The 4,856-nt window shown below is 41.1% G+C and overlaps 1 non-coding gene across 1 annotated transcript; it reads right to left on the bottom strand.

The window, feature by feature from the left end:
- Positions 1-1,440: 1,440 nt before the first annotated feature.
- Positions 1,441-1,546, bottom strand: LOC120076976 (small nucleolar RNA R71). The gene has a single exon (XR_005481719.1). It is a non-coding gene; the product is annotated as a small nucleolar RNA R71 (small nucleolar RNA).
- Between the last annotated feature and the right edge of the window lie 3,310 nt (positions 1,547-4,856).

Here is a 4,856-nt window from a genome sequence, read left to right as displayed (position 1 = left end):
TTATGTCGGATGCATCTATAACTTCATGCAAAATTCCATTTCGAAATGCCTAAACCAACTAAATCAATTGGTAAAAGTAGCTTTAGCTTAAATTATTCGAGAGAATAAGTAAGCCAGCATTAAGTTAGAAACGTTAGTACATCTAGAGATAGACGCACTGGTGTTCTGTTGCATCTTATGATTGACGCATACATCCTAGAGTTAGGTATTGTATGATATTCACATTGAGAAGTGCCAAATATAAGTCTAACGATAAACGGAGATAAACAAATCATCTCATTGACATAATATTCTTGTTCGTGTACATCTAACTTAGATCGACGCATATCACTTGCAACAAACTCCATTTTTCACACGACCTCATATCCTCTACTTGACCCTTTTGTATCTTCTTGCACACACACACAACAACTTAATGTAAATAACTCATTTCTACATTCACTTAGGATATTTCTACAACAATTACAACGCAAGTCTGTGTTAGCTTTAATCTGAATCCCTGAGTTCAACCCTGGACTTACCAAGAACCTTAGTTGGATTCATACTTGGATCTGAGTTAGGAAAACTTGAATGTCTGTAGAGTAGTGTCATGCGTCTTGTTGCACATCATTAATGCATCAACGCATCACTAACGCATCATAAACGCATTAACGCATCATTCATATTTACACTTATTTTTCTAATTAATTTATACAATACACTTCTAAGCTCGAATCACGAAATCAACGAACAAGTTTTTGACGCCGTTGCTGGGGATTCAGCAACAAAACTAACCATAAATTTTGCTTGTATCTTTTGTAGGAAAACTGCAGTTGGGGGAGTATTACGAGCTAAGCCGAAGCTTGTAAATGTTTATGAGCAGGGAAAGCGCACCTAAACTTGTATACGACCTCGAAGTTGAAAGGACCTTTCGATGAAGAAATCTATCTAATCGTCGCCGTAGGTTAAGGCAACAACTACTCAGACAATAAACCAGACAACAACAAATGGCGGATGAACAAGTGAATCATAACTTAGCTTAACAACTAGCCCACGCTGCGTAAAATCCTATCATAATGGCAAACAGTAGTACGTGTCCCATGCGGGAGTATGTGTCGCCTGTGTTGTATGATTTCTTACCAGGGATCATATATCCAACACCAGATGGGACAAGATTTGAGATGAAATATGTAATGTTAAAAATGCTCCAAACAGTTGGACAATTTGGGGGTGCTTGGGGAGAAGACCCTCATGCCCACATGAAACGTTTCTTGGAGACATGCAACTCGTTTGTGATTCCTGGAATCACTCCAAAAGCTATCAGACTATCTTTATTCCCATATTCTCTGCATGACCACGCAAAGCAATAGGTAAGTTCTTTGGAGCTTGGAGAGATCACGAGCTGGGAAAAGTTGGTGGAGAAATTCATACAGAAATACTTCCCACCCACCACAAACGCAAGGAGGTGGAGAGAGATCATGAACTTTGAGCAGGAAGAATTTGAAACCTTGAGTGCCACATGGGAGCGCTTTAAAGGATTGGTCAAGAATTGCCCCAATCACGGATTACCATTAACCATCTAGATGGAGACCTTCTATGGCGACTTAAACAGAGCGTCTCAAATGGCAGCCGACGCAAATGCAGCTGGCGGTATCATGGACAAATATTATAATGAAGCTAAGGAAATATTGGACCACATAGCCAAACATAATATGGAATGGGTGGATGAGACTTACGACGCAAGAGTGGAAAGGAAGAGGCGATCTCAGAATGTGAATTCTATTGACTCTAACGCAATAACCACGCTCTTTACACAAGTGGCTACTATGACAAACCTTTTGCAGAATATGTCACTAGGGAATGCATCAAACTTACAAAAGGTAAATCAGTTACAAACATTCGTTCAGCCCATGGGTAGCTGTATGGGCTATGGAGATCCCCATTCCTACTTTGATTGCCCACAAAATCCGCAATCGATATGCTTTATTAAAAATAACCCATTCTCAAACACCTATAATCCCGGATGGAAGAACCATCCAAATTTCTCTTAGGCAGGTAATCAACAGGAGTCACACCACCCAGGGGTAAACCAGCAGCAAAGGCAAGGACCGCCGCCTGGATTCCAGCTAACGCAGTAGACGCACCAACAATCCTTTAATAGAGAAGGTCATGTGTCGAGTTCAGCATCTCCGCCTGAAAACCTCTTAAAGGAATATATCACCCAGAACGATGCATTGCTAAAAAGCCAGACGTCTTCCATCAGAAATCTGGAGATACAGGTGGGGCAGATTGCCAGTGAGTTGAAGAATTGGCAACCAGGAGTCTTGCCAAGCAACACGGAAACCCCAGGGAATAATGGAAAAGAGCAATTTCATGTGGTGATATTGTGAAGTGGCAAAGCTCTTGTAGAAAGAACCATGAACCCAAGAACCAACAATCCTTCAAAAGAACTCAACACACGTCCAACAAGATTAGAAGATCAAGAAGAAAGGATGCCTGAATCCACAAGCCATTTGAAGCCAAGCACGTCTAACGCGGGAGAACCTGCGGTGCAGCTGAACGCACCATTTCCTAGACGGTTGATGAAGAAGAATGATGAACAACAATTTAAGCGTTTTCTTAAACTCCTGAGGCAACTGCACATCAATATTCCATTTGTAGAAGCCTTAGAACAAATGCCAAAATACGTCAAATTTTTTAAGGATATTTTAACAAAGAAAAAGGGAATCAGCGAGACAGAAGTAATTTTGCTAATGCAGGAGTGCAATGCATTAATCAGCAACAGAGTACCAAGAAATGGAAAGACCCGGGAAGCTTCACAGTCCCATGCTCAATCAGAGGGTTGAACGTGGGACATGCGTCGTGTGATCTAGGAGCAAGTATTAACCTCATGCCACTGTCAATCTTCAAGAAATTGGGAATTGGTGAAGCACAGCCCACTTTTGTAACATTTCAACTCGCCGTTGAAGGAAAGATTGAAGATGTTCTGGTAAAAGTTGACAAATTCATATTCCCAGTGGATTTCATCATCTTAGACTATGAAGCAGACAGGGATGTACCAATCATTCTTGGACGACCCTTTCTAGCCACTGGGAAAGTATTGATAGACATGCACAAGGGAGAACTGACCATACGTGTAGGCAATCAGGAAGTGAAGTTTAATGTGTTAAATGCATTAAAGTTCCCAGATAATGAAAAATTTCAACTGAACAAAATAGAGTTGCCTAAAGAAGAAGTGACCCAAGTTTGTGAGCTCCTCGCGTTGGAAGAAAACATGAAGGAACTCAAGCCGCCAAGTCTAAGTGAGCGGCAGACGAAACAACCGCGTCCATCATTAGAAGAACCACCAGAACTAGAACTGAAATCGTTACCTAATCACCTTAAATATGCTTTCCTTGGAACAAACAAAACCTTATCTGTAATTATTTCAGCAAATCTTTCCGAGCCTAATGAACATTCTCTTTTGCAGATGTTATCTTCAGCACATGCGTGTAGTTATCTTCATCTCTATCATAGTTATCTTCAGCGTTTATTTATCAAAGTCAATCGTATGCTTAATCGTGTAGCCTAGAGATAGGACGCATGTAGCAACCCATTGAGAGGTGTGTGTTGTGCAAGTATAAGTGAGTTAATCCTCTTTGCTTGGTGAAAGGCTGTGACAACGCCTGTCTATGGGATGTTGCATTGCTTGTCTATAAGTTAAATAGCCGCATCTAACTGCCTGAGAAGGTAAGGGATGGAACGCACTAAGCAAGGTTTGTATTGTTCCTAGAGATAGGCACATTCTTATGCTTGATGCAACCATGCACTATAGAGATATAGTCATGCGGCTGACCACCTAGAGGTGTGATGCGTTAGTGCAACGAGCCGGGATTACTCGGGTGATTTAAGATAGTAAACATTACTATGCATTAATGGTTGTTGTGTTTCTACTTATTCTTATTGTAAGTCTTCTATTGCCCAATCTGTTTAGTTAGGAGTAGGAGTAGTGTGTAAAACATTTAAATCTTCTTCGCTTTATTTTTATTCTTATTCATCGCCTCAAACGCATCATTTCATATATATTATTGAGTGACAAATCCCCGTGTTCGACCTCGGATTACCTGAGAAACTTGCATTTGCGTTATACTTGGCGCAAGCGTAAGAAAACTTGTGATAGGAACGCGTGGTCGTTGTATGCTAAGATTAACGCATCATCATTCCGATGCATGACCTCAGACGCATGGGAGCAAACACATCAATTATGTCTAACGCATGATTACATGTTCAAACCCATTCGTCCTTAAAATAATAAAATAAAACAAAACACACCCTTAAATTATCCCAACAAGTTTTTGGCGTGATTGCCGGGGACTTAGCTGCTAATTTGTAGGAACCCTTCAATCTTAGGCATGTTGGAGATTGTGCGACCAAGCTGCAAACAATATTTGAAGTATAGGTGATGCGTCGAAAGTCAAATATTAACCCCGAGATAGAAAGGCTATCTGTCGCATGAGCTGGAAGCAGTCTTAGACGCCTGGCAACCATCATGCGTCCAACAACTGCTGGAAGCTCCAACTGTCAGGGCGAACCCCTTAACCTAAGTAGTTGAGAGCCATCTCCTATATGGGAGACTCCTTGCGGTGACAACACTCCAATTCCTCCAGGGACGTCTTCTGCTCTATCTTTTACATTGCTTTCTTAGTTTAGGTTATCACTTTTATTTATTGTTATTTTGGATATGCGGTTGCTTCCTTGGTTGTGGTGCATTTGCTTCTTATAGGTGCGATAGTAACTCTCCTTGGTGCACAGTTACAATGGAAGAATCCTCCACACCCAGTAACGCATAGTTTCAATCGCATGAACTCCAAAGCATTGTCGCATGCGTTTTTCTACTT

This window comes from Benincasa hispida, chromosome 4 (genome assembly GCF_027475165.1).
Source record: "Benincasa hispida cultivar pf3 chromosome 4, pf3_genome.v1.1, whole genome shotgun sequence".
In the NCBI taxonomy this organism is placed as follows: Eukaryota; Viridiplantae; Streptophyta; class Magnoliopsida; order Cucurbitales; family Cucurbitaceae; genus Benincasa; species Benincasa hispida.
The sequence above is the reverse complement of the archived record's forward strand: the minus strand, read 5'-3'. Positions and strand labels throughout refer to the sequence as shown.